The sequence below is a fragment of the Helianthus annuus genome, chromosome 7 (genome assembly GCF_002127325.2).
Source record: "Helianthus annuus cultivar XRQ/B chromosome 7, HanXRQr2.0-SUNRISE, whole genome shotgun sequence".
Lineage (NCBI taxonomy): Eukaryota > Viridiplantae > Streptophyta > Magnoliopsida > Asterales > Asteraceae > Helianthus > Helianthus annuus.
Window position 1 is genome coordinate 27828032 of NC_035439.2, and position 9870 is coordinate 27837901.

Sequence of the window (9870 nt, forward strand, 5' to 3'; positions counted from 1 at the left end):
ATTGTACTATTGTATATCGTATCGTATATTATATTGATGCGTCGCCTTCTCGGTTAAGGAGTTTTGGTGCTTATATTGCATGCACGGGGCTAAGTTTTTACCTATATTTGGTTATTGTCGTGGGCGATAGTGGTGGTTTGGATAGAGTTAGCTATTAGTGTGTATTGTATGTCGTTTTTTATGTTGACGTGTCGTGTTCTTGGTTAAGGGAGTTTTGGTGCTTATTTTTCATACACCGCGCGGAATCAAGTCTTGTTTCTACCTATACTTTGGTTGAGTAGAATTGTTGAGGGTGCAACCTAGAGTTGTTAAAAGAGTAGAGTTATTGGTAGCAATGGAGGCAGAATGATAACTTCATGTTGACATCATGGTTTGACTATGTCAACAAAGTCAAAGTTTTGAATTGGAGGTGGCGATGATGAAGTTTTGAAAGTGAGTATTATCCATTTTAATTGTTTCGAATGTAGAGAACAGCTGGATGTTAGTAAGCTCCCACATATCAAGTCGTTTTCAGTTACAATTGCGTCCACACCTTTTCTCATATACTTGTTTATATGAATTAAATAAGAGTAATGTATGTGTGTTTTTTAATTTGAAAGGCAATATATTATAAACTTAAAACCAAAGAAGGCTCTAGCAAGTATGTATGTATACACATATACTAAAAAAGGGACAGGCTATTGTAAAGGTCGTTTAAAGAAAGTACAAAGTGTACGGAGTCTAGAAATAGTTTGCATTGTTTGTACTTATGGGATAAAATACAAACACTTATATTTTATAAGAACGGTAAGAACTAACACATAATTGATAAGTGTCCTTCAATAAAAATTAGCTTAGAGGTAATTTAGACCTTTTAACACTATTTACCTATAGCTAATTAAAAATAATTATTAAAATATCTCTAAATCGTCCATTATCCTAGCTCAGTTGGTTGGTTGGCCGGTTGTCTACATTGGAGGCGCCGGTTCGATCCCCGGCTTGTGCTGGGTATTGGACATCTTGGTGAGGGCTTGGTCCGGGGTTTTACCCGGGTTCGAGTCCGAGAGGGGGGGGGGGGGGATTTTACCTATTCCACGGGGTTTCCGCGTATTTGGGGTGTGCTATGCTTTCTAGCGGTGGTCGACTAGTCGGCCTTTGGACATAGCTCCGAAAGGGTGGGTTTACACGTGAAAAGCTGTTAGCCGTTCAAAAAAAAATCTCTAAATCAATGTTAGTTTAATTCAAAATAAAGTTTGAATTTTTGAGCATATCCATGATCTGGTAACTCTCCATGATTGAACCAACCTATGGGAACCACCACAAAAAAATACAATCAGCACTACACTATATAATTAGCATAACATACTCAATCATTCTCCATTATCAGCATATCATTATATCTACTTTTGGTTTTCAGATTTAATACATTTGTGCTTATTATATCTGCTTTTGGTGTTTGTTTATATTTTATTGTAATTAACACATAATCAGCACACTCCCGTGTAATATGTCAGCACAGCACATGAATAACCAACTCATCTATCCCACATCTATGGTAATTAACACTTTAACAACACAAACCCAACATTAAACCCATCAGAAAAATACCTTACAGACCACCGAAAATTCTCAAGAGAACCACTCTCCACCAATCAGATAATGACACCCAAAAGGGTAATATAGTCATCAAAACTTTTTGTAAAAAAAAATTTAAAACCATAAAAAAAGTTTTTGTAAAAAAGTTTAAAAACGTGTGTAAAAAAAGGTTTTTGTAAAAAAAAGGTTAAAACCGTAAAAAAGTTTTCGTATAAATTTTTGTCTTTTGTAAAAAAAGTTTTTATAAAAAAAATTTTGTAAAACATTTTTGGTAAAAAAGTTTTTGTAAAAAAAAAGTTTTCGTAAAAAACATAAAAAGACTAAAAAACGTGTGTGTAAAAAAAGGTTAAAACCGTAAAAAGTTTTCGTATAAATTTTTGTTCTTTGTTAAAAAGTTTTTGTAAAAAACAAATCTTTAAAAAAGTGTTTTATAAAAAAAGTCTACAACCGTAAAAAAAGTTTAAAACCGTAAAAAAAGTTTAAAAATGTGTGTAAAAAAACGGCACGTAAATACGGGGCGAAAAAAAAACGACACGTAAAAAAAACAGCACGTAATAAACGGAATGTAAAAAACGGTGCGTAAAAACGGGGTGTAAAAAATGGCTCGTAAAAAAACCGGGTGATAAAACGACGCGAAAAAACGGGGGGTAAAAAACGGCGCGTAAAACCGGGCGTAAAAACAAGGTGTAAAAAACGCCGCGTAAAAAACGGGTCGTAAAAAACCAGCTCGTAAACACGTTTTTTTGTAAAAAAAAAACTAACAAAAATTGTTTTTTTTGTAAAAAAATTCAGATTTTAAAATGCTTTTTAATTAAAAAATCTAATTTTAATAAAAAACAATTAATTTATTAAGACAAAAAAGTAATAAAAAAACAATATAAACAATAAGACAAAACAAGCAAATTTACTAAACTGCCCTTTTGACATTAAAATATCAAAAACATAATAAGACAAAAATAATTTAATATTATTTTTATAACCTTTAATCTCATCCATCCATCTTCAAAGATCATTGGTTGGAAAGTGGTTCCCGTGGTTCTCTTAACTGGTTGTGGTTTTCATTTTAGCGGCCCCCTCTCTCTCTCTCTCTCTCTCTCTCTCTCTCTCTATATATATATATATATATATATATATATATATATATATATATATATATATATATATATATATATATGGGGTGGGATTCTAGAGTGAACACTAGTGTATTTGCGAACTGAGTGAACAAATCCTGGCCATTGATCTACACACGTGTATGGCCAGGATCTCATCATCAAATCGTAAAATACACTAGTGTATTTCAACATCAAATCCTGACCATTGATCTACACACGTGTATGGCCAGGATTAGTTCACTCAGTTCGCAAGCTACATTAGTGTTCACTCTTGAACCTAATCCTATATGTATGTATATATATATATATATATATATATATATATATATATAGGATTAGGTTCAAAAGTGAACACTAGTGTACCTTGCGAACTGATTGAACTAATCCTGGCCATACACGTGTGTAGATCAATGGCCAGGATTTGAAGTTAAAATACACTAGTGTATTTTACGATTTGATGATGAGATCTTGGCCATACACGTGTGTAGATCAATGACCAGGATTTGTTCACTCAGTTCACAAATACATTAGTGTTCACTCTAGAACCCCACCCTATATATATATATATATATATATATATATATATATATATATATATATATATATATATATATATATAGGGGGCTGCTAGAATGAGAACCACCTCGAATTGTAAGAACCGCGAGAACTACACTCCACGGGTGGGCGTTCACCATGATTTTTTTTACAACTAGATGTGTGTATTATAAACACATCCGTAAAAAAAAAAAAATTTTAAACGCCGCAGCCGATGGGGTACTTTTTTACACCACAAGTTTCGTGTTTTTATTTTTTTTTTCACCAAACTTGTGGTGTAAAAAACTACCCCCTCGGCCGCGGCGTTTAAAATTTTTTTTTACGGCTGTGTTTATAATACACACATCTAGTTGTAAAAAAAAATCATGGTGAACGCCCACCCGTGGGATGTAGTTCTCGCGGTTCTTACAACTCGGGGTGGTTTTCATTCTAGCGGCTCCCTATATATATATATATATATATATATATATATATATATATATATATATATATATATATATATATATATATAGGATAAGGATCATGTGAGAAGTAGTAGGCTAATTGAGAAACTTGAGAAGCATTCTGTACCACACATTTTCCCTAAGCAAAAAAATGCAAAACAAATGTAAAAAGATGCAATTTTTTTTTTTGAAAAATCGGAGCTTGTTCTTTAAGGTTTTGTTTTTTTTTAATTTTTTTTTTTTTTGGGATTTATACACATGTGTATATTGTTAATCTTTTAACTATACAAATGTGTATATTGTCAAATAGGGAAAGGTTCATTTGAGAAGAAATTTAATGTGAAAAGAAAAAGAAGAAATGGCATAATGGTAAAACATTAAATAGTTTATAATTCCTCCCATTAATTATGTTATTTCTCATTAATAAAGCAAAAAAACATTTTATCCTACACATTTCAAAATTTATCCTACATATATCTTGCACTTACCGAAATTTACCCTACGCATATCTAAATTTATCATACACATTTAAGAATTTGTCTTACACATACTAAAATTTATCCTACACATGTCGAAAATTGCCCTTCACCCTAAATTATTTTATCTTGAAAAAGTATATTTAAAAGTGAGTTACAAGTTTAATTAGTTAGCTAATTAATTACAATTACAAATTTACCCATATGCCCTTATTAATAACATTAAATACACATATTAAATGAACTAAAATGAAGCATTTCTATTAGTTTAAAACTTATTCTTTTTATTCTTACAAAATTTTTCTTCTCATTTGAACCCCCCACTTGTCAAATATACATATATGTATATACATGTTTAAAATTGAAGATAACTGTTATTTAGGGTTTAGCATTAGTATTTAGGGTTTAGCATTAGAGTTTAGGGTTTAGTATTAGTATTTAGGGTTTAGCTTTAGGGTTTAGCATTAGGGTGTAGCAATAGTATTTGGGGTTTAGCATTAGGCTTTAGTTTTAGGGTTTAGCTTTAGCTTTAGGGTTTGCATTAGGGTTTAGCATTAAGGGTTTAGCTTTAGTGTAACACCTCCAAAATACCACCTGCGGGAACTCCGCGAGGCGTGTTACGCATCAGAGTCTGAGCCACCAATCACATTGAACCAATGATAATTATTCAAATAAACATGTCATTAATTACCAATAGAAAATGTCAAACAAAATATTAATTCCCAAAGAGTTGTATAGCGGAAGCATGTGATAAATCGTTTAGCAATTGTTTCATAATAATACTCAAAACCAATGTATCAAATATAAGTAATCCAATAGCCTCGATCCATGACCACCCCAGCACTCCCAGATAGCAAGTCCATGTCTTGTATTCTAACGACCTGCAAGCATGCAGACAAGTGTATCAGACGACGCTGGTGAGTTCAAAGTTTAGTTAACGTGTTTTGTTACCGGGTATATGTTAAGTCAGTTCAACGATATGATTTGATGCTGTTTATAACTTGTTGAGATACCCTAGGGAGTGTGCCCGTATGTATCCGGGAAGTGTGTCCCTCAATAACCTGGAGTGTGTCCAGCCCCCAATGCCCCTAACCAAGCATTGGTAATGATCGATCCCATGTACAATAACCAAGACCCAATTACATTGTTTACCCAAGATTCCCTTTCCAAACGTTTACTAGTTGTCCCAAACCACCGGGACGCATGCTTGAGAAATGCAGTGAACTCACCTTGATTTGCTCGGTATGTTACAGTAAGTGCTCACAAACAATCAGTCAAGTCCTAAAGTACGTATATGTATATGATCAGTTGATATTCACAGAGTTGGCACGTATGTGTAATCACAAAGTACAATGCATCGATAATCACCAAGTAGCACATTGTACACATTCGAATTCCTATACGTCATGCGTATCACTTAACAGCAGTTAAATATCTCAGTTAGCTTCTAACAATGTTAAATCAGGTTATTGTGCACGTATTCAAGTTGGCGAAATACACTTTGGCGAATCACACTTTGGCGAATCACACTTTGGCGAAACACAACCCGTTTCGTCAATCCTGCCTTTGGCGAAACAGAGTTCTGTTTCGTCAATTGTCCCTTGGCGAAACACACTTGTTTCGCCGAGAGTTCTGTTTCGTCAAACCATTCATGTTCGTCAAACATCAGTTACGTCGATTATCAATTACGTCAATTATCAGTTACGTTTTACAGAAACCCTAATCATACAACTACAGCCGTTACATATCATCATCAAGCAGAAATGTTCAATCATCATCTAACCAACACATGATCCGCTAGCTATCTAAACGTAGATAGGTTCATGATAGTAACACATATCCAATCGATATTCAACCAACAAGATTAACAAACATCAACTCGATATGCACATACAAAACTAGATCATTGGCCTAAGTATGACAGTAACACCCGAATCTATCAATATCCGAGTAATACATTCTTTAATTCCTGAACCGAGGCCTACAAGCATCAATAGTTCCTTTGCGATAGAGATTCTTATTTAACACATAATCTATACATTATCATACATATATGCAGCCAATATAAACCGACAATCAAACAAGGATTAATACTAACCGCGAGATGAGATAGGATCGATCTAGAGGGTTTCGGTGAGATACAAGGCTGCCGTCAACAGTGAGAGAGAGCTCTAGGGTTTCGGTTTTGTCAAAGGTGTGAAACTGAAACCGTTTCACGTAGTTATACTCAAAACAGCGTATTGGGCCCTAACTGGGCTTTGGCGAATCCGGGCTCGGCGAAACAGGCTTTGTTTCGTCGAGATGATGTTGACGAATCTAATTCTATTTCGTCGAGATGACCTTGGCGAATCTAGTTCTGTTTCGTCGAGCACTATGTGGTTTAATCAGTCTAAGTTCAAGTGTTTCATGATAATTCTCACATTATGACAGTAATTACATATATGCACAATACGTTTCATTAACACATAAACATCACAATACATTCCATCATATCCCAACGTGTACCTTACAAGTCAATAAGTCAAACAACTAATCAGTCCATGTCAACGTGCATTTAATGTGAAAGTGAAGGTCGAAAACTCGAGTTGTCACATCATCCCCAACTTGAAAGAAATTTCGTCCCGAAATTTGTAAAGCCATCCATAAAACGATGCGATGCTAATCAGGATGACTGTGCGTTTTCCACGGGTGTCACATCATCCCCAACTTGAATGGGAATTTCGTCCCGAAATTCACTAGTTACATGAGATCTAGAATTGCCAGGGTTGGTCTTGTCCTTGGGAAACAAATGTGGATACTTACGTTCCATCTGGTCCTCACGTTCCCACGTGAACTCCGAACCACGTCTTGAGTTCCAACGAACTCTCACAATGGGTATACGGCTGTGCTTACGAACTTTAACTTCCCGGTCCATAATCTCTATTGGTTCTTCGACAAACTGCAACTTGTCGTCTATTTTCAGTTCTTGAAATGGTACAACTAGTGTTTCGTCAACCAAACACTTCTTTAACTGCGACACGTGAAATACATCATGGACATTACCCAACTCAGCAGGTAATTCCAACCTGTAGGCCACCTTTCCAATTCGTTCCAGAATTTTGAATGGTCCTACATAACGAGGGTTTAGTTTGCCGCGTTTCCCAAAACGCACCACACCCTTCCAGGGTGAGACTTTTAACATAACGCGATCATTAACTTCAAATTCCAGAGGTTTACTACGCTTGTCAGCGTAGCTTTTCTGACGGTCACGAGCTGCGGCCATACGGTCCCGTATCCGGACAATATTTTCCGATGTTTCAAGCACAAGCTCCGGGCCTGTGATCTGACTGTCACCCACCTCAAGCCAACAGAGAGGTGAGCGGCATTTTCGTCCGTATAGTGCTTCGAACGGAGCTGCCTTAATACTTGTATGGTAGCTGTTGTTGTAGGAGAATTCTATCAACGGTAAGTGCTTTTCCCATCCTTTCCCAAAGTCGATTACACATGCCCGCAGCATGTCTTCAAGCGTTTGGATGGTGCGCTCGCTTTGACCATCCGTCTGCGGGTGATAAGCGGTACTCATGTCGAGCCGTGAACCGAACGACTTATGCATTGCTTGCCAAAGTTCAGAAGTGAAACGTGGATCTCGATCTGAGATGATGGAAGTTGGTACCCCATGTCTAGAGACGACCTCTTTAAGATAAACCGCGGCTAGATGCGAGAACTTGTCTGTCTCCTTGATTGCTAAGAAATGTGCTGACTTCGTGAGACGATCAACAATCACCCAAATGGTATCGTTTCCGGCCTGAGTTCTTGGTAGTCCTGTCACGAAATCCATGGCGATCTGTTCCCACTTCCATGTGGGTATCTCTGGTTGCTGCGGTAGACCTGAGGGCTTTTGATGTTCCGCCTTGACTTTAGCACAAGTCAAACATTTACTGACGTAAGTTGCTATATGAGCTTTCATGCTAGGCCACCAGTATGTATTTTTCAAGTCGTGGTACATCTTATCTGATCCAGGATGTACGGAGTAACGTGACTTATGTGCCTCATCCATTACAAGTTCTCGTAAGTCACCATAGAGTGGAACCCAGATGCGTCCGGTTACGTAGTAAGCACCGTCTCCCTTTTGCTCTAGTCGTTGCGTTGAGCCGCGTAAAGCTTCAGCTTGAACGTTCTCTGGTTTCAACGCTTCTAACTAGGCGTTTCGTATCTGGGAAGGAAGATTGGATTGGATCGTGAGTTGCAACGCTCGCACGCGCCTAGGTGCACTATTCTTTCTGCTGAGGGCATCAGCTACGACGTTCGCTTTGCCCGGATGATACTTGATGGCACATTCATAATCATTTAATAGTTCAACCCATCGTCGTTGCCGCATATTTAACTCTCTCTGGTCGAAGATATGCTGAAGACTCCTATGGTCGGTGTAGATGGTGCATTTGGTACCGTACAGATAGTGCCTCCAGATCTTCAACGCAAATACCACCGCTCCTAGCTCCAAGTCGTGTGTCGTGTAGTTTTTCTCGTGAATCTTCAACTGCCGCGAGGCATAGGCTATCACCTTCTCGCGTTGCATTAATACACAGCCAAGACCTTGAATCGACGCATCACAGTAGACCACAAAATCTTCGGTACCCTCTGGCAAGGACAAGATCGGTGCACTGCAAAGTTTCTGCTTTAACAACTGGAAAGCCTCTTCCTGCTTCGTTCCCCAAGAGTACACCGTGTTCTTCTGTGTCAGCGAAGTGAGAGGTTGCGCGATTTTCGAGAAATCTCTAATAAACCTTCGATAGTATCCAGCGAGACCAAGAAATTGGCGCACCTCAGAAGGAGTCTTTGGTGCCGCCCAATTCTTAACTGCATCTACTTTTGCAGGATCTACATATATCCCTTTTTCGTTAACGACGTGGCCAAGGAAATGCACTTCTCGAATCCAAAAATCGCACTTAGAAAACTTCGCATACAGCTGTTCCCTTCTCAAAAGTTCCAGGATGAGACGTAGGTGACGCTCGTGATCCTCCTTGTTCTTTGAATAAACCAAGATGTCGTCGATAAACACTATAACAAACTCGTCAAGATATGGCTTACATACGCGGTTCATGAGATCCATGAAAACCGCTGGTGCATTTGTCAATCCAAACGACATAACCAAAAACTCGTAGTGTCCGTAGCGCGTTCGAAAAGCAGTCTTGGGAACATCTTCCTCCCTAACCCGCACCTGATGATAACCCGATCTTAAGTCGATCTTTGAATAAAAACTTGACCCTTGCAGCTGGTCAAACAAGTCGTCGATGCGTGGTAACGGATATCGGTTCTTGATGGTTACCTTGTTGAGTTCCCGATAATCGATACACATACGGAATGACCCGTCTTTCTTCTTTACAAACAGAACTGGGGCTCCCCAAGGCGAAGAACTGGGTCGAATGAAACCTCTATCCAACAATTCCTGTAGCTGATTAGACAATTCCTGTAGCTCCCCAGGAGCCAGCCGGTTTGGAGCTCGAGCAATTGGGGCCGCTCCTGGCGCCAGATCAACCTGAAATTATACTTGACGGTGAGGAGGTAACCCTGGTAACTCCTCTGGGAACACATCAGCGAAATCCCGCACCACTAGCAGATCCTCGATCCTTCTTTCCTCAGACTGAGCGTTTGTAACTAAAGCTAACATTGCAGGATACCCCTTTTGTAGATACCTCTGCGCATGCATAGCCGAGATAATACCAACCATCG